Source organism: Triticum urartu, chromosome 3A (genome assembly GCF_056163025.1).
Source record: "Triticum urartu cultivar PI428250 chromosome 3A, HENAU_Tu73, whole genome shotgun sequence".
NCBI lineage: Eukaryota > Viridiplantae > Streptophyta > Magnoliopsida > Poales > Poaceae > Triticum > Triticum urartu.
Genome location: NC_141875.1, coordinates 176,628,345 through 176,649,654, shown reverse-complemented (window position 1 = coordinate 176,649,654; position 21,310 = coordinate 176,628,345). Strand labels below are relative to the sequence as shown.

Sequence of the window (21,310 nt, the reverse complement as noted above, 5' to 3'; positions counted from 1 at the left end):
ATCATTAGATGTTCACAACACTACGCCAGCCTGCTACACAGGTTTCATTCATTACTAGTTTCAGCAAAGTGCTCATGTCGTAGCCACTGAATACATCACGAGTGCTACATACACTGCAAATAAAGAGACAATCATCCTACAGAGCACATCGATTTTGCCCATTATCTTCACAAGCTCTTTCATCTCCTCATTGCTGTCAAGGCCGTTCAGCAGCTGTTGCTTGGCCATGATCAGAGGAACTGCATCTTTAACCTTCTGCTCTGCATCTTCCTCTTCTGTCGTTCCTTCAGTTACTTGTCCAACACCCCAACCTGCTGGTATTGGGATTCCTCGGCTAACCAAATAATCAGCATAGTTGCATTCCCCACATCAGCAACTTCCCAGAAATACAAATCACACGAATCTTCCCTTTTCTGCACAAATCAAATTGGAAGATCATCAACCAAACTATTAAAAAAATCAGCAACTGAAAGCAGCAGAACAACACTTAAACATATTATTACCCCATGATTCGGGCATTTGTAGAAGACTCGGCCAGGGTTGCGGATTGTGGTTGAGATGCGACGGATGACTCTGCGTGATTTGCAGCAGTGGCACCACACCAACGGCAGAGGGTTGAGATGAGCAATCGGCTGCGGTGCGCGTGCCGGCGGGGGTGTGTTGAGACCCACAGGCGATGGTACGGGTGGCGACTTGGCGCATATCTGGTTGTTGCCTGCTGAAGAGCAGGTGGACGAGCAGCCCGCGGACATGGTTGCTGCGGGCAGAGCTTCTAATGCTAGGCAGAGTAAGTAGAGAAGAGGAGAAGCGAATGTTGGATATGTCAGTTTCATTACTTGCAGAGTAGCATAGCACCATATATAGTCATAGTCTAGGTTTGGATTCGAACCAGCTACAGGAGCACGTCTTTCTTTTTTCTAAAACTCGGCAACGTCTCTTTACTGGTACACTAGCTTGTTCTGTACGCCTTCCCAAGTCTTTGATTTTCTTTCCCTTTTTTGCGAGGAAGGAAGGAGGACAAAATTGAGAGTTCCTGGGACTCGAACCCAAGACCTCTCGGTTGAAAACCAAGGGTTCTAGTCACTTATGTGGCGAACGTTCCCTGTGAGGAGGACGGCAGACGAACACATTTTCCTCGCAGTTTTCTTCCTATATATAAAAAAGTATGCTACTTGGTGTCCGCTTAGTCAACAAATGATTGTGCCAACCTTGACCGTTGGATTGACATTCAACGTTTATCGCGTTTCTTCAGTCTCTTCTTCCTCGAGCCGCCATAGCCAAACCAGCGCCGGCGGGACCGCCTGCTCCCGCCTCCCACGGTTGGCTGTGATCTTCCCTGGCTCCTATTCGTTCCCGTCCAAGGCCTCAATATGGTCAACAACCGAGAGGAATAAGGAGATGACTGTACATGGTGAGGATGACAGTAGGGACCCAGTAGCGCGTGCAGTAATTTTGTTTTTTCGGGATGGAGAAGGGTATCAACTGGGTTGTGCGGGACCCGTGGCCCGTCTAGCCCAGGCTTTTATTTAATATGTTTAGCACATGACCAGCCCAGTTTGTTTTTTTCCTTTCTGAAAATGGCTAGCCAGCTATTTTGTTTTTTGCAGAATAACCAACGTAGGCCTACTTGCTTTTCTACGCCCTACTGGGCCGGAAATCTTTCAAGACGAGGAGGGATGAATTTTGCCCAGAAAATGGGCTATAAGTAATAAGAAATGGGCTATAAGTAATAATAAATGGGCTGTAAAATGAAAAAATACAGCAAACAGGCAATTAGTTCCAAAATAATGTTTTCTTTTGGATTTTGATATTTTAAATTTCATTGTTTTTGTGCGGGTAAAATTTCATTGAATTTAAATTAAGGTATATTTAGATTTAAAATTAATTTGAATATGGCTAGAAATTTCGGGCTGTATGCTGTTTGGGACAGATTTGGAGGCTGACTTGTGGGTCTACTAGGTTGACGTGTACTTTGGCTTTGTCAACTTAGTCCACAAATGATTCTAGCAGCAGTGACCGTTGGATGTTAATCCAACGGCCGTGCCGCTTCTTCAATATCTGATATTCTTGCTCCGGCCGCCCAAACCAGCTCCGGTGGGACTGCCTGCTCCCGCCTTTCGTGGCCGGCTGTGCTACCGCACAGGCCGCACCGCCCCACCCTACTTCATTGCTGGCCAGTCCATTCCTCTACTCACCCACACCTCCTGTTATTTTCCGGCGACGGCAGCCGGACCAGTAAACCCTTGTACTGCCCACCGCGTGGGCAACCATTGCCGAGTCTTCCCCGGCTCCGTGTCGTTCCCTTCCTAGGCCTCGTCGTTGTCCACCGCCATGGTGCTCTCGGTGCGGCCTGGTCAACATGGTCAACAAACGACATCCATCGGCCGTGGACTGTAAGCGCAAAATAATGATTCCTCCACCTGACAGTTGGGACCCACCGGAAGGGCCTCTGTATTTCGCGAAAAAAATGTTCGCCCCGCTGACATGTCGGACCCACCAGCTATATCTTCGCACGCAAGGAAGTGCCTCCTTATTACGCACAAAAAAATGAATACCCCCCTGCTAGCTGGGACCCACCATAGTGGGAGGATGACTTGTGGGCCAACTAAGTTGACGGGGACGGAGGGCTTTGTCAACTTAGTCAATATGAACGATTCTAGCTCCAGTGACCGTATGATGTCCATCCAACGGTCGTAGTGCTTCTTCAACCTCTGGTCTTCTTGCTCCAGCCGCCCAAAGCAGCGCCGGTCGTGCCGCATGCTCCTACCTCCTGTGGCCGGCTGTGCTACCGCGGAGGCCTCACCGCCCCCTACTATTCCCACCGCTGGCCAGGCCCTGCAGCGATGACAGCCTCACACCGTAGCCGAACCAGTGAACCCTCGTACTCCTCTCCGTGCGGGCTTCCATTGCCGCATCTTCCTCGGCTCCGTGTCATCCCCTTCCTAGGCCTCGCCGTCGTCCACCGCCGTGGTGCTCTCGGCGCGGCCTGGTCAACGTGGTCAAGGAACGACTTCCATCAGACGTGGACTGTACGTGGAGAGGCTGACAGCTGGGTCCACGGCCGCAACAAGGAAGTGCCTCCTTATTACGCGGAAAATAATGATTCCTCCACCTGACAGCTGGGACCCATCGGACGGGCCACTGTATTTTGTGGAAAAATGTTTCCCCCTGATTGCTGGGACCCACCAGCTTCATCTTCGCACACAAGGAAGTGCGTCCGGGCAAAAAAACGATTCGCCCCCCTGACTGCTGGGACCCACCAGCTACACCTTCGCACGCAAGGAAGTGCGTCCGGGCAAAAAAAATGATTCGCCCCTACTGGGGCCCACCGGCTACATCTTCGCATGCAAGAAAGTGCATCCGAGCAAAAAAACGATTCGCCCCCCTGACTGCTGGGACCCACCAGCTACATCTTCACAGGCAAGGAACTGCCTGACAGTCAGGACCCACCTGGTCGAAGCGTACGTAGCATTGTCATTCTGGTCGCGAACGTGTACGTACATACTGGTCGATGTAGAGGCGCGCACGTGTTGTAGTAGAGGCGCGCACGTAGCATGTACATGTACGTACAGCGGCCAGGGTGCAAGAAATAAAATATGGCCACGTATGTGTACATACGGGCGGGGTCTCGAACGCCTACTCGTGCATACATACGGCCAGGGCTCGTGTACATGGCTGGGTCGGAACGGAGAAACAGCGTCGTCGTCGTGTTCATGGGGAGGCAACGGAATGCTTCGTGTTCATGGGGAGGCAACGGAATGCGTCGTGTTCATGGGGAGGCAACGGAATACGTCGTGTTCATCGGGAGGCAACAAAACGCGTGGGAGCCAACCGGCTGGGTCGGAACGGAATGTGTGGTCGTGTTCATCGGGAGGGCTTGGACGGAACAGGCGATGGAAATGAGGCCTGGCATACCGTAAAACGGAGGAAACGGCCTTGTGTTCGACCGACCACGTTCGAAACAGGATCCTGTTCATCAGGAGGGGTCTGGCGTACCGCAAAACGGAGGAAACAGACCTCCTACGGTCGAAACGGGGGTCCTGTTGATCGGGAGGGTGTGGCGTACCGCAAAACGGAGGAAACGGACTTGTGTTGGAGCGCTACGGTCGAAACGGGGGTCCTATTCATTGGGAGGGGTGTGGCGTACCGCAAAACGGGACTCCACGGGATACTATTCATCTCCACCGTCGACCTCCTCCAGCCTCCATGGGCTACTGTCGACCCCCTCCAGCCTCCACGGGCTCCTGTTCATCCAGCCTCCACCACGCGCTACTCCACCGGCTACTGTTCAACCACCCCTCCACGGGCACCCCTCCATCGTCTACTGTTCATCCAGCCCTCCACACCACGGGGTCCTGTTCAACCACCCCTCCACGGGCACCCCTCCACCGTCTACTGTTCATCCAGCCCTCCACCACACCACGGGGTCCTGTTCATCCAGAGGCAACACCACCGCTCACTGTTCATCCAACCCCCCCCCCCCCCGCAACGCTCACTGTTCATCCAATCGATCGGCTTAAGTTAGCAGCAGTAGTGAAGGAATCGCTCGATCGGGTTCAGTTAACAGCCATCGATCGATCGCTCGGGTTCAGTAACGCGTAGCCTGCAGTGCAATCGCTCGGGTTCAGTTAGAGCCCAACGCCTCGCTCGGGTTCAGTTAGAGCCAACGCCTCGCACACACGCGCGTACGTGTACGAGAGAAACGCGCATCGCTCGGCCCCCGACCTCCCACCGTAACCGGGAACTCCCCGAAATTTTCCTCGCCCTCGCTTCTACCATAGTTTTTTCGTCATGGACGGCCCAAAGAATGTCATGCAGCTGCGTCTCCGGCCCGCCCAGGACGAAAAGCCCATTTTTTGTCATGATTTTTTGTCATAGAAGTAGGAGCCCACCACATCTATGATGATACCGGGTTTTGTCACAATTATCGTCATAGAAGTGTCATATGTATGACAGAAATTTTTTTCGTTCGGCCCAAAATGTCACGGATGTGTCTTTTTTTTGTAGTGATCCACGGGCCGTCAAGTGTATCTTCACTAGGTACTTTTCTGGGCAGCGCAGCTACAAGTGTTGGAGTCCTTCTGAATGGAGGACCTTTGTGAGCATGGATGTAACCTTCAGGGAATCCAAACCATTTATGGTGAGAAAAATGATCTTATTGGACTATTTGAAAGTCTTGATCATACCCAGTCTACTGTGATAGGTCAAGAGGGGGAGAGTGATCGTAGTGCCGATTCAGTGCTGTAGAAACCAATTGAGGGTGATATTCCGGTACAGCGAAGAAATAGCATCCCCAGGGAATGATAACACCACAGAGTGAAGGACCGATTGTGATTGATGGGGTGCCGAGTCGGGCAGGCGGTGCTCCCACCCAGATCGGTTGTGTATCGAGGTGGACGGCAAAGCAAGAGCAGCAGCTAAAGGTGTATCCATGGAAGCAAGGTGATGCTTCTCGTAGGTGGCGAAAGGTGAATGAGGAGTGTAATCTTCCAGTATATTCAAGATGACATCATCATGTTCAAGGGGGGCAGCCAGCACAGGTGCAGGGGAGCAACAAGGCAGCAATGGAAGCTCATCTGACACAGAGGACTTGCCAATTGCTTTGAGAAAAGGTACTCGAGTAGAAGCAGGGATACCCGAGCCAAAGTATGGGTTTGATGCCAATGATATTGGAAATTATGTTTCTATGAAGCATTATCTCCAGTCCACAAATCATTTGTTGCTTCTCTTCAGCTGGTGTCTCTTCCAACTGACTGGAAGGTAGCAAAAGTGGATCCAAAGTGGCGAGCAGCTATGATAGAGGAGCTGGAGGCATTAAGTAAGCACAAGACATGGGTACTAACACCTCTTTCGAGGGAAAGGAAGGCAGTCAACTGCAAGTGGGTATACACTGTGAAGCAGAATGCAGAAGGGAAGATTGAAAGATACAAGGGAAGATTGAAAGATACAAAGCAAGGCTTGTGGCAAGGGGGTATAGCCAGACCTACGGCATTGACTATGATGAGACCTTTGCTCCAGTAGCAAAGATGAACGATGTGAGGATCCTGATCTCCTGTGCGGCGAATTTCGGATGGTCCTTACATCAACTTGATGTGAAGAATGCTTTCTTGCATGGGGACTTGAAGGAGGAGGTCTACATGGAGATCCCACTGGGGTTCTCTACATCTGAGACGGTTGGCAAGGTATGCAGGTTAAAGAAATCTCTTTATAGTTTGAAACAGTCTCCAAGAGCATGGTTCGACAAGTTCAGATGTGTTGTATGTAGTATCGGGTATGGGCAGTGTAACGGTGATCATACACTGTTATACAAACATAAACAAGGGAAAATCACTATACTTGCCGTATATGTGGATAATATTATTACCACGGGAGATGACAAAGAAGAAATAGAAAGACTGAAGGAGTGTTTGGGTAAGGCCTTTGAAGTCAAAGATCTGGGCCGACTCAAATGCTTCCTGGGCATAGAAGTGGCCAGGTCTGCCAAGGGGAATGCGCTATCTCAGAGGAAGTATACTTTAGATCTCTTAAGCGATGTAGGGATGCTAGGATGTCGGGCAGTGTCAACTCCAATTGATCAAAACCACAAAGTGGCAGCTCAGTGGGAGAGCCAATGAATAAGGAGAGATATCAAAGGTTAGTTGGGAGGTTGTTACACTTGTGTCATACACGACCAGACATTGCATTTGTGGTAAGTGTTGTGAGAAGATACATTCATGAGCCTAGAAGTGGACATCTTGAGGCGGTACTTGAGATACTTGATAGGCACTCCTGTGATGAGGAACACTAGATGAGAAGAAAGAAAAACACATGCCAGATCTGTTTGGCTACTTCTAGATACTTCCACTCTAGTGTAGTATTTCTTTTCTTCTCTTTTCTATCCTACCTATTGTTTTCTAGAGTCTTCTAGTTGTGAGTAGCTATGAGTAGAATGGTGAAACTCAAATAATATTTCTAGAGTATTCCAGCTATAAGTAGACGTATGTGAAGGCTTCCCAAAGCCCTATAAATAGAGGTCCTCACCTCTACTTTGTAAACCAGACTATGTACCCACTACCTATAATAGAACTTGTTGTTCTTATCTAAGATCTTGGAGTAGATCTTGTGCCCTAGGAGTTCCGGATTGAACTCTTGTTGGCCTATCGGCCTACATTCGCCTCTAGAGCGATATCTAGCACAACACGTTGAAGTTGTTCCTTCAACAATTGTGTTGTACACATTGTAGCAGCAAGGTGGAGTTGCTCCTCCACAACCTTTGTGCTGCTTCATCCTGGGAAAGGGTTGTTGTTCAAGAGTTATGGACACCTTGTTGTAGATGGTTATTGTGATATTGATTGGACTAGCTGCCTGGATGACAGGAGATCAACTCCAGGCTACTGTGTCTTTGTAGGAGGAAATCTAGTATCTTGGAGAAGCAAGAAACAACTCGTTGTTTCCAAATCAACTGCAGAGGCTGAATACAGAGCCATGTCTAAGGGACTGAGTGAGATGTTCTGGACCAGAAATTTATTAGAAGAATTGAAGATATTGAAGACTAGTTGTATGAATGTGTGGTGTGATAACAAATCAGCAATCAACATAGCACACAATCCAGTACAGCATGATAGAACCAAGCATATGGAAATAGAGATTCTTCATCAAAGAAAAGCTTGATGTTGGGATCATTAAGATTGAGCATGTGAGTTCTGGGCAACAGATTGTAGACTGTTTGACTACAAGATTGGGAACTAAATAATGCAATCCAGCGTGTGACAAGATGGGAATGATAGATATCTATCACCCCTCTTGAGGCGGAGTGTTGGATGAGGGGCTCATGGCCCATGTATTGCTGGCCCAAGTGGCCCAGGCCCATAGTGGCTGACTGACCTAAAAGAGAGGAGCTCGTCTAAGTCTTTGAGCTAGAGCCGCCACACACATAAGGACACACAGGAAAAAGGAGAGAAAAGAGAGCAGCCCCTTCCCCGAGCTGAAAGACAAGGTACACCTCTCCTGATTCTACATTATTTACTTGGTATTCTAATCTTATATTAAAAGTTAATATGTAAACAATGGGCTTTAGTTTTTTAACATATTTTCTTTCCAGGATAGTTAGAATCTTAGATCCAAAATTATCGCATTAATACATCCACTAAGCATGCACTAGATACATTTCATAAGTCATAGGCTAGAGCACTCAGTTTGAATAATACAAATCACCAATGAAATTATGGATGGTTAACAAATCAAGGGCAGCCCGGTGCATGTAGATCTCGCTTGCGCAGGGTCCGGGGAAGGGTCCGACCACTTTGGGTCTATAGTACACAGCCTTTCCCTCCATTTCTGTAAGAGGCTGTTTCCAGGACTTGAACCCGTGACCTCATGGTCACAAGGTAGCAGCATTACCATTGCGCCAAGGCTCCCCTTCCATGGTTAACAAATTAAGGCTTCCAACATTTCAGCAAAGATTTTTATTTTTGAGCGAAAACAACAATTAAATTAATAAAAGAATAATATTATAAGACTAGGGTCAATTTGATTTCAGCACAGATTGTGTGAACTTAAGGAGTAGAATTTTATGCCAACTACAAGAAGAAAACTCACCAGCTGCAGCACACTATTTACATTGCCTTTAGTTTGATCGTCATTACCCAAGTCAATCAATCTCCCAAACAATGTATTCCTAACCTAATAATATAGCAAATACTGAAGGAAATATGCCCTGGAGGCAATAATAAAGTTATTATTTATTTCCTTATTTCATGATAAATGTTTATTATTCATGCTAGAATGGTATTAACCGGAAACATAATACATGTTTTAATACATAGACAAACATAGTGTCACTAGTATGCCTCTACTTGACTAGCTCGTTAATCAAAGATGGTTAAGTTTCATAACCATGGACATGAGTTGTCATTTGATTAACGAGATCACATCATTAGGAGAATGATGTGATTGACTTGACCCGTTCCGTTAGCTTAGCACTTGATCGTTTAGTATGTTGCTATTGCTTTCTTCATGACTTATACATGTTCCTATGACTATGAGATTATGCAACTCCCGTTTACTGGAGGAACACTTTGTGTGCTACCAAACGTCACAACATAACTGAGTGATTATAAAGGTTCTCTACAGGTGTCTCCGAAGGTACTTGTTGAGTTGGCGTATTTCGAGATTAGGATTTGTCACTCCGATCGTCGAAGAGGCATCTTTGGGCCCACTCAGTAATACACATCACTATAAGCCTTGCAAGCATTGTAACTAATGAGTTAGTTGCAGGATGATGTATTACGAAACGAGTAAAGAGACTTGGCAGTGACGAGATTGAACTAGGTATTGAGATACCGACGATCGAATCTCAGGCAAGTAACATACCGATGACAAAGGGAACAACATATGTTGTTATGCGGTTTGACCGATAAAGATCTTCGTAGAATATGTAGGAGCCAATATGAGCATCCAGATTCCGCTATTGGTTATTGACCGGAGACGTGTCTCGGTCATGTCTACATAGTTCTTGAACCCGTAGGGTCCGCACGCTTAAAGTTCGATGACAGTTATATTATGAGTTTATGTGTTTTGATGTACCGAAGGTAGTTCGGAGTCCCGGATGTGATCACGGACATGACGAGGAGTCTCGAAATGGTCGAGACATAAATATTGATATATTGGAAGCCTATATTTGGATATGAGAAGTGTTCCGGGTGAAATCAGGATTTTACCGGAGTACCGGGGGTTACCGGAACCCCCCCGGGGGGGTTTAATGGGCCAAGATGGGCCTTAGTGGAGAAGAGGAGGGGCGGCCAGGGCAGGCCGTGCGCCCCCTCCCCCTCTAGTCCGAAATGGACAAGGAGGGGGCGGCGCCACCCTTTCCTTCCTCTCTCCCTCCTCCTTCCCCCTTCTCCTACTCCAACTAGGAAAGGAGGGAGTCCTACTCCCGGTGGGAGTAGGACTCCTCCCTGGCGCGCCTCCTCCTGGCCGACCGCCTCTCCCCCCTTGCTCCTTTATATACGGGGCATGGGGGCACCTCTAGACACAATAATTGATCTCTTGGATCTCTTAGCCATGTGCGGTGCCCCCCTCCACCATAGTCCACCTCGATAATATCGTAGTGGTGCTTAGGCGAAGCCCTGCGTCGATAGAACATCATCATCGTCACCATGCCGTCGTGCTCACAGAACTCTCCCTCAAAGCTCGGCTCGATCGGAGTTCGAGGGACGTCATCAAGCTGAACATGCGCTGAACTCGAAGGTGTCATACATTCGGTACTTGATCAGTCGGATCGTGAAGACGTACGACTACATCAACCGCGTTGTGCTAACGCTTCCGCTTTCGGTCTACGAGGGTACGTGGACAACACTCTTCCCTCTCGTTGCTATGCATCACCATGATCCTGTGTGTGCGTAGGAAAATTTTGAAATTACTACGTTCCCCAACAGTGGCATCCGAGCCAGGTTTTATGCGTTGATGTTATATGCATGACTAGAACACAAGTGAGTTGTGGGCGATACAAGTAATACTGCTTACTAGCATGTCACACTTTGGTTCGGCGGTATTGTTGGATGAAGTGGCCCGGACTGACATTACGCGTACGCTTACGCGAGACTGGTTCTACCGACGTGCTTTGCACACAGGTGGCTGGCGGGTGTCAGTTTCTCCAACTTTAATTGAACCGAGTGTGGCTACACCCGGTCCTTGAGAAGGTTAAAACAACACTAACTTGATGAACTATCATTGTGGTTTTGATGCGTAGGTAAGAACGGTTCTTGCTCAGCCCGTAGCAGCCACGTAAAACTTGCAACAACAAAGTAGAGGACGTCTAACTTGTTTTTGCAGGGCATGTTGTGATGTGATATGGTCAAGACGTGATGAGATATAAATTGTTGTATGAGATGATCATGTTTTGTTAAAGTTATCGGCAACTGACTGAAGCCTTATGGTTGTCTCTTTATTGCATAAGATGCAAGCGTCATACAACTGCTTTACTTTATCATTGTGCGATAGCAATAGTTGCAAAAGCAATAGTTGGCGAGACGACCATATGACGACACGTTGATAAAGATCAAGATGATGGAGATCATGGTGTCATGCCGGTGACGATGGACATCATGACAGTACTTTGGAGATGGATATCAAAGGCGCAAGATGATCATGGCCATATCATGTCACATATATTGATTGCATGTGATGTTTATCTTTTATACATCTTATTTTTCTTAGATCGACGGTAGCATTATAAGATGATCTCTCACTAAATTTCAAGGTATAAGTGTTCTCCTTGAGTATGCACCGTTGCGAAAGTTCTTCGTGTTGAGACACCGCGTGATGATCGGGTGCGATAAGCTCTACATTCAAATACAACGGGTGCAAGACAGTTTTGCACACACAGAATACTCAGGTTAAACTTGATGAGCCTAGCATATGCAGATATGGCCTCGGGACACTAGAGACCGAAAGGTCGAGCGTGAATCATATAGTAGATATGATCAACATAGTGATGTTCACCATTGAAAACTACTCCATCTCACGTGATGATCGGACATAGTTTAGTTGATTTGGATCACGTGATCATTTAGATGACTAGAGGGATGTCTATGTAAGTGGGAGTTCTTAAGTAATATGATTAATTGAACTTTAATTTATCATGAACTTAGTCCTGATAGTATTTGCATAACTATGTCGTAGATCAATAGCTCGCGATGTAGCTCCCTATTTATTTTGATATGTTCCTAGAGAAAAACTAAGTTGAAAGATGTTAGTAGCAATGATGCAGATTGGATCCGTGATCTGAGGATTATCCTCATTGCTGCACAGAAGAATTATGTCCTTGATGCACCGCTAGGTGACAGACCGATTGCAGGAGCAGATGCAGACCTTATGAACGTTTCCCGAGCTCGATATAATGACTACTTGATAGTCTAGTGCACCATGATTTACGGCTTAGAATCAGGGCTTCAAAGACGTTTTGAACGCCACAGAACATATGAGATGTTCCAAGAGTTGAAATTAGTATTTCAGACTCATGCCCATGTCGAAAGGTATGAGACCTTTGACAAGCAGTTTGCCTACAAGATGGAGGAGAATAGCTCAGCTAGTGAGCATGTGCTCAGAATGTCTGAGTACTACAATCACTTGAATCAAGTGGGAGTTAATCTTCCAGATAAGATAGTGATTGACAGAGTTCTCTAGTCACTATCACCAAGTTGCTAGAACTTCGTGATGAACTATAATATGCAAGGGATAACGGAAATGATTCCCAAGCTCTTCGTGATGCTGAAATCGACGAAGGTAGAAATCAAGAAAAGCATCAAGTGTTGATGGTTAACAAGACCACTAGTTTCAAGAAAAGGGCAAAGGGGAGAAGGGGAACTTCAAGAAGAATGGCAAGCAAGTTGCTGCTCAAGTGAAGAAGCCCAAGTCTGGACCTAAGCCTGAGACTAAGTGCTTTTACTGCAAAGGGACTAGTCACTGGAAGCGGAACTGCCCCAAGTATTTGGCGGATAAGAAGGATGGCAAAGTGAACAAATGTATATTGGATATACATGTTATTGATGTGTACTTTACTAGTGTTTATAGCAACCCCTCGGTATTTGATACTAGTTCAGTTGCAAAGAGTAGTAACTTGAAACGGGAGTTGCAGAATGAACAGAGACTAGTTAAGGGTGAAGTAACGATGTGTGTTAGAAGTAGTTCCAAGAATGATATGATCATCATCGCACACTCCCTATACTTTAGGGATTAGTGTTGAACCTAAATAAGTGTTATTTGGTGTTTGCGTTGAGCATGAATATGATTTGATCATGTTTATTGCAATCCGATTATTCATTTAAGTTAGAGAATAATTGTTATTCTGTTTACATGAATAAACCTTCTATGATTATACACCCAACGAAATGGTTTGTTGAATCTCGATCATAGTGATACACATATTCATAATATTGAAGCCAAAAAATGCAAAGTTAATAATGATAGTGCAACTTATTTGTGGCACTGCCGTTTAGGTCATATTGGTGCAAAGCGCATGAAGAAAATCCATGCTGATGGGCTTTTGGAATCACTTGATTATGAATTAGTTGATGCTTGCGAACCATGCCTCATGGGCAAAGATGACTAAGACTTCATTCTCCAGAACAATGGAGCGAGCAACTGACTTATTGGATATAATACATACTGATATATGAGGTCCGATGAGTGTTGAGGCTCGCAGCGGGTATCGTTATTTTCTGACCTTCATAGATGATTTGAGCAGATATGGGTATATCCACTTGAAGAAACATAAGTCTGAAACATTTGAAAAGTTAAAAGAATTTCAGAGTGAAGTGGAAAATCATCGTAACAAGAAAATAAAGTTTCTACGTTCTGATCGCAGATGCGAATATTTGAGTTACGAGTTTGGTCTTCAATTAAAACAACGTGGAATAGTTCCACAAACTCATGCCACCTGGAACACCACAGCGTAATGGTGTGTCCGAACGTCATAACCGTAATTTATCTGATATAGTGCAATCAATGATGTCTCTTACCGATTTACCACTATCGTTTTGGGGTTATGCATTAGAGACAGCTGCATTCACATTAAAAGGGCACCATCTAAATCTGTTGAGACGACACCGTATGAACTATGGTTTAGCAAGAAACCTAAGCTGTCATTTCTTAAAGTTTGGGGTTGCAATGCTTATGTGAAAAAGTTTCATCTTGATAAGCTCAAACCCAAGTCAGAGAAGTGCGTCTTCATAGGATACCCAAAAGTAACTGTTAGGTACACCTTCTATCACAGATCCGAAGGCAAGATATTTGTTGCTGAGAATGGATCCTTTCTAGAGAAGGAGTTTATCTCTAAAGAAGTGAGTGGAAGGAAAGTAGAACTTGATGAGGTAACTGTACCTGCTCCCTTATTGGAAAGTAGTTCATCACAGAAATCTGTTCCTGTGACTCCTACACCAATAAGTGAGGAAGCTAATGATGATGATCATGTAACTTTAGATCAAGTTACTACCGAACCTCGTAGGTCAACCAGAGTGAGATCCGCACCAGAGTGGTACGGTAATCCTGTTCTGGAAATCATGTTACTAGACCATGATGAACCTACGAACTATGAGGAAGCGATGATGAGCCCAGATTCCACGAAATGGCTTGAGGCCATGAAATCTGAGATGGGATCCATGTATGAGAATAAAGTATGGACTTTGATTGACTTGCCCGATCATCGATGAGTCATTAAGAATAAATGGATCTTCAAGAGGAAGACGGACGCTGATAGTAGTGTTACTACCTACAAAGCTCGAATTGTCGAAAAATGTTTTCGACAAGTTCAAGGTGTTGAATATGATGAGATTTTCTCACTCGTATCGATACTTAAAAGTCTGTCCGAATCATGTTAGCAGTTGCCGCATTTTATGAAATCTGGCAAATGGATGTCAAAACTGTATTCCCTAATGGATTTCTTAAAAGAAGAGTTGTATATGATGCAACCAGAAGGTTTTGTCGATCCTAAAGGTGCTAACAAAGTGAGCAAGCTCCAACGATCCTTCTATGGACTGGTGCAAGCATCTCGGAGTTGAAATATATCCTTTGATAAAGTGATCAAAGCATATAGTTTTATACAGACTTGTGGTGAAGCCTGTATTTACAAGAAAGTGAGTGGGAGCACTACAACATTTCTGATAAATATATGTGAATGACGTATTGTTGATCGAAAATAATGTAGAATTTTCTGGAAAGCATAAAGGAGTATTTGAAAGCAGTTTTTCAAATAAAGACCTCGGTGAAGCTCCTTACATATTGAGCATCAAGTTCTATAGAGATAGATCAAGACGCTTGATAAGTTTTTTCAATGAGTACATACCTTGACAAGATTTTGAAGTAGTTCAAAATGGAACAGTCAAAGAAAGAGTTCTTACCTGTGTTACAAGGTGTGAAATTGAGTAAGACTCAAAGCACGACCACGGCAGAAGATAGAAAGAGAATGGAAGTCATTCCCTATGCCTCAGCCATAGTTTCTATAAAGTATGCCATGTTGTGTACCCTACACTGAGTTTAGCAAGGGAGTACAATAGTGATCTAGGAGTAGATCACTGGACAGCGGTCAAAATTATCCTTAGTGTAATAAGGATATGTTTCTCGATTATGGAGGTGACAAAAGGTTCGTCGTAAAGGGTTACGTCGATGCAAATTTTGACACTGTTCCAGATGACTCTAAGTCTCAATCTGGATACATTTTGAAAGTGGGAGCAATTATCTAGAGTAGCTCCATGCATAGTATTGTTGACATAGAAATTTGCAAAATACATACAGATCTGAATGTGGCAGACCCGTAGACTAAACTTCTCTCACAAGCAAAACATGATGAAACCTTAGTACTCTTTGGGTGTTAGTCACATAGCGATGTGAAATAGATTATTGACTCTAGTAAACCCTTTAGGTGTTGGTCACATGACGATGTGAACTATGGGTGTTAATCACATGGTGATGTGAACTATTGGTGTTAACTCACAAGGCGATGTGAACTAGATTATTGACTCTAGTGCAAGTGGGAGACTGGAGGAAATATGCCTTGGAGGCAATAATAAAGTTATTATTTATTTCCTTCTTTCATGATAAATGTTTATTATTCATGCTAGAATTGTATTAACCGGAAACATAATACATGTGTGAATACATAGACAAACATAGTGTCACTAGTATGCCTCTACTTGACTAGCTCGTTAATCAAAGATGGTTAAGTTTTCTAACCATAGACATGAGTTGTCATTTGATTAACGGGATCACATCATTAGGAGAATGATGTGATTGACTTGACCCATTCCATTAGCTTAGCACTTGATCGTTTAGTATGTTGCTATTGCTTTCTTCATGACTTATACATGTTCCTATGACTATGAGATTATGCAACTCCCGTTTACAGGAGGAAGACTTTGTGTGCTACCAAACGTCATAACGTAACTGAGTGATTATAAAGGTGCTCTACAGGTGTCTCCGAAGGTACTTGTTGAGTTGGCATATTTTGAGATTAGGATTTGTCACTCCGATCGTCAGAGAGGTATCTCTGGGCCCACTCAGTAATACACATCACTATAAGCCTTGCCAGCATTGTAACTAATGAGTTAGTTGCGGGATGATGTATTACGAAATGAGTAAAGAGACTTGCCGGTAACGAGATTGAACTAGGTATTGAGATACCGACGATCGAATCTCAGGCAAGTAACATACCGATGACAAAGGGAACAACATATGTTGTTATGCGGTTTGACCGATAAAGATCTTCGCAGAATATGTAGGAGCCAATATGAGCATCCAAGTTCCGCTATTGGTTATTGACTGGAGACGTGTCTCGGTCATGTCTACATAGTTCTCAAACCCGTAGGGTCCGCACGCTTAAAGTTCGATGACGGTTTTATTATGAGTTTATGTGTTTTGATGTACTGAAGGTAGTTCGGAGTCCCGGATGTGATCACGGACATGACGAGGAGTCTCGAAATAGTCGAAACATAAAGATTGATATATTGGAAGCCTATATTTGGATATCAAAAGTGTTCCGGGTGAAATCAGGATTTTACCGGAGTACCGGGGGTTATCGGAACCCCCCCGGGGGTTTAATGGGCCAATACGGGCCTTAGTGGAGAAGAGGAGGGGCGGCCAGGGCAGGCCGCGCGCCCCCTCCTCCTCTAGTCCGAATTGGACAAGGAGGGGGCGGCGCCACCCTTTCCTTCCTCTCTCCCTCCTCCTTCCCCTTGTCCTACTCCAACTAGGAAAGAAGGGAGTCCTACTCCCAGTGGGAGTAGGACTCCTCCCTGGCACGCCTCCTCCTGGCCGACCGCCTCTCCCCCCTTGCTCCTTTATATACGGGGGAAGGGGCACCTCTAGACACAACAATTGATCTCTTGGATCTCTTAGCCGTGTGCGGTGCCCCCCTCCACCATAGTCCACCTCGATAATATCGTAGCGGTGCTTAGGCGAAGCCCTGCGTCGATAGAATATCATCATCGTCACCACACCGTCGTGCTGACGGAACTCTCCCTCAAAGCTCGGCTGGATCGGAGTTCGAGGGACGTCATCGAGCTGAACGTGTGCTGAACTCGGAGGTGCCGTACGTTCGGTACTTGATCGGTCGGATCGTGAAGACGTACGACTACATCAACCGCGTTGTGCTAACGCTTCCGCTTTCGGTCTACGAGGGTACATGGACAACACTCTTCCCTCTCGTTGCTATGCATCACCATGATCCTGTGTGTGCGTAGGAATTTTTTTAAAATTACTATGTTCCCCAACAAATACTGATGCCCCTATATAATGGTGGTAAAATCTGTGGGAGCTCAAGATGTACAATATCTGCAAAAGATTTAACTTTCAGCTGAGTTGATTCTTTAAAAAAAGGTAGATAACTGTATTTCACACAATGCAGAGGATTTAGTTAAGCGAGCAAGTTAACAGAGGGAGAATTATCCATTGTCCACTGAAGATCCTAAGCCAAACAAGGACTGACCCTCCTAAGGCCTCGTTTGGTATGCGCGGTTTGGGGGGATTCAAGCCGATATTCCTCGCGCGGCCCAGAACCCGCGGAAAACCCCAAGAGCCCGTTTGATGGGCGAGGTTACATGGGCCAAATCCCCTCAATCCCCCTTCGACCCACTTCCTCCCACGCGCTTCAGAACCCTCGAGGCCCCCCTCGAGGATTTGGGGTGTGTTTGGTTTGAGCCCCAACTTGCCCAACCAATTTTTTGGCATGACCAAAGCAAGGGCATGACCAAAAATTTGGTAAGTTGTTGTTGTTTGGATGATAGCCATTGTGCCAACAATTTTTTTGGCAAAACTGCTAGGCCCATTTGGTTTGTAGCCAACTGAGTTGGTAAAATGTTTGTCAACTTTGATTAATTATAATACGGTTTAATACCAAACTAACAAAAAACAAGAAACATAGAAAACCTACTAGTTCCAATATGTCAAAAGAGAAATCTTGTTTTTTTAACACAATACAGACGCAAGCGCTCATATAAACGTCCATACACTCACCCCTATGAACACACACACACATACCCTACCCCTATGGGCACCTCCGAGAGACTGAGCTGGCATATCATCTTGAGATTTTACGAAGTCACCGTAGGCGCCTCGTAGTCGACGGGAACATCTCCTCCCACTGAAAGCGTATCGGCGGAATTCCTGAAATAAATCTAGGATAAATGCGAGCACCAGGACTTGAAACCTGGTGGGTTGGGGATACCACTATCCACCTAAGAGCATCTCCAGCCGTTCGGCCCCCCAGAGCGCTAAAAACTAGCGGTCTAGGGGCGAACCGGCGCTAGTTTGGCCCCTGGGGGCGACCTAGCTTCCAGTCACGCCCCCAGGCACCGCCCCTAGGACGCGGAAAATTCGAACTTGGTCGTTCCCGCTCACAAAAGACGTCACACAAGTCCGGCGATCGCAAGTCACAGTTCGGCGATCGGACAGGCGTACAAAAAATAAAGCGGCAGAAGTTCGCGTTCACATCACTCGGCGGGATCTGCCCCAGGCATCGGCGGATTTGGCATGAACGGGCTTGGCGGTGTCGGAACTGCTTCTGCGCTGGACGGTGTCGGCGCGGCATCGGTGCTGCTGGGCGTCGTGGAGGCGTCATCACGCGGGATTGGCGGCAGCGGTGGCGTGGTCGTCGGCGTCGGTAGCGGTGTCTAGGGAAACTGGTTCAGGATGAGGCCGCGCTCCGCCAAGTACCACGCCTTGACCGCCTCGTCGGTGCTCTGGAGCATGTCTGCCCCGCCCAGCAGGAAAGCCAGGTCGGTGTTTCTCTTCTTCGCGGTGACGTTGGTCCCGAGCAGGTCGAGCTTGACGGCGCTGCTCGACATCAACAGTGACCACCGCACGTCGGTCTTCTCTTCACGAAGGACGGCCCGGGCCTGCACGTCGGCGAGGCAGTGCTCGATGGACTCGTGCACTCGAGCGGTAGCCGCGTCGGCGGGTTTCCCCTTCTTGGCACCTTTGTTGCCGGCTGGCCGCCCTTCCGATGCGCCAGGAGTCGGCGCGTCCGGCTTGTAGGTCTCCTTGGCCTTGTCGAGGGTGCGCCGGACTTCCGCCCACTTCTCGCACTTGTCAATGCGCTTGTAAACATGAAGGTACTTGAATTCAGCGTCGTTGTTGCTCTGCCGGTATAGGGCGAACATGTGCAGCAACTGCGCGGAGGAACAAACAGTTGGCAGGCGTACACGGCGAAGAGAGGCGGGAGAGACCAGCGTGGCATACCTGATCCTCAACGCCAGCGCCGCTCTCCGGGCGAGCCGCGACCTCCTCGACGACCCCATGCCATTTTTTGCATGCCCCTGGATACGCCCCCAATGGTTCGCCATCGCCTTCGAGCTGCGCTGCATGTAGACGCCTTTGAAGTAGGGGTCGACGAGCTTGCGCTCGTCGAACTCGGCCTTGATGTGGTCCCAGTACGTGTTGATGCTCTGGTTCGTGCCGGTGGTCGGGTCGAGGCAGACGACTTTCCATGCTTTGGCGAGGGCATTCCTCCTCCTTGGACGCCCACTTGATGTGCGGCTCGCCTGACCTGGCCGCCCGCTTCTTCTTCTTGCGCCCCTTCGCCGGAACAGGCGACGGCTCCTCCTCCTCCTCCTGCTCCTTCTTCTCCTGCTCGTCCTCGCCATGCCGCCACTGAGATCCATCGTCTCGTCCTGGGTGACAAACCCGGGAGACGCGGCGGCCGCGGCCGAACCTGCGGCGATGATGTCGTCCATGTCGCCCTCGGTCTCGTCAGTGTCGCCGAGGTGCAAGAAGGGCAGCGCGCAATGGCGTAGATGGGGCGTCGGGGACGACGCGTAGGCGGGCGACGGGTAATTGTATGGAGGGTACTGCACGCCGGCGAAGGCGGGAGAGGGCGTGCGCTGGGCCGGCGAAGGCGGGAGAGGGCGTGCGCTGGGCCGGGTGTCCATGGGGAAAGGTGATGTTTGGGTTGAACCCACCGTGCGCGTCCTCGTCGGCGTAGCTCAGCGAGGGCGATCCCCACGGCTGCGGCGACGGAGAGCCGACGCTTTGCTGGCCCCAGGGAGCGTGCCGGGCGTGGCTGCCGGGTGAATTCATCATCCCCGCGCGAGTCGCCTCGACCTCGGCTTGGTCCGCCGAAGCGGCAGCCGCAGCCGCGCGTGTCGTGTTGTCACGGGCCTTCTTGGCGATGGCCCTGTTGCGCCGGTCGGCGGTGACAGCCTCCCGTCGCTGAACTTCCGCCCTCCGCTCGGCGTTTGTCATGCTCGGTGGCTTGGACGGCGGCTCCCTTGGCTTCCTCTGCTTCGGCTGGGCGACGGAGGCGGTCGCGGTTGCCGCCGCGCGGGGGGCGACGTACTTCTTCAGTGGCATGGCGGCCGGCTGGGAGGCGAGCGGGAGGGAGATTGGCGGGAGGAAAGGAGAAAATGGGAGGGAAGTGGGGGAAAAGCGGGAAGAAACGGTGGGAATAGGTGCTGGACTCGCCGACAGGGCGGACCCACGCGCCCTTTTTCGCTTGTGCCGGTGCCCCAGGCGCCCCGCAGGGCACCGGGTTCTGCCTGGATCCGCCGGCACCAGTTTCGGCCTGAGCCGGCGAAAAATGGGCTTCTGGAGAGGTGACTGGGCCGTTTTTTTAACGCCGGCGCGACAAAAACGTCTGGGAACGGTCTGTTGGGGGCGCGGCTGGAGATGTTCTAACCATCTCAACCAGAGGTTGGTTCGCAAATCTTGTTTTAATACGTGTACTTACATATGTGACCACACAAATTTGATCTCCGTAGTACTATATATGGCTGTTGTTGGGCTGTACTAATCATGATTTACACGGCCAGTTACACATGATTAATTGATCCAACCAACAATCACGTAACAGACGTGCGTCAATGCGTGACTGTTTAGCTTCCATCAACGTTTTATTGGCATGTTAGAGCATCTTCAATGATCGCACAAAAATTCCGCACCAAATAAATGTTAATGCGCCGATACCAACTTTGCTTTGGCAGGCGCCCAAAAACGCGCGTTCAAAAAGCGGACAGTGCAAATTGTGAAGCGCGCGCAATCCGACATTCAAAATATGCTGCGCGCGATAGCGTTTTTCAACGCGCGCCCAAAAACTTTTAGCACTACAGCTTCTGTTGGAGCTGTCCGGCGCCAAAAAAATAAACTTTTAGTGCGCGGAGCTCTTTTTAAGCGCCTGTTGGCAGGGCCGGCTCTATGATTTCGAAAGCCCCGGTGCGAACCCGACTAGTGGGCCCAATAGAGAGAAAAATCCAATTTGATACATGAAAATATAAAATTGCTATAAAATCATAAAACTAATATATTTTTACTAGAATCAAGCATATATTATTTTCCCTGTCATTCT

At 47.7% G+C, this 21,310-nt stretch overlaps 1 pseudogene; it reads right to left on the bottom strand.

The window, feature by feature from the left end:
* Positions 1–19,703, bottom strand: part of LOC147979098 (uncharacterized) — a 199,934-nt pseudogene extending 180,231 nt beyond the window's left edge.
* Between the last annotated feature and the right edge of the window lie 1,607 nt (positions 19,704–21,310).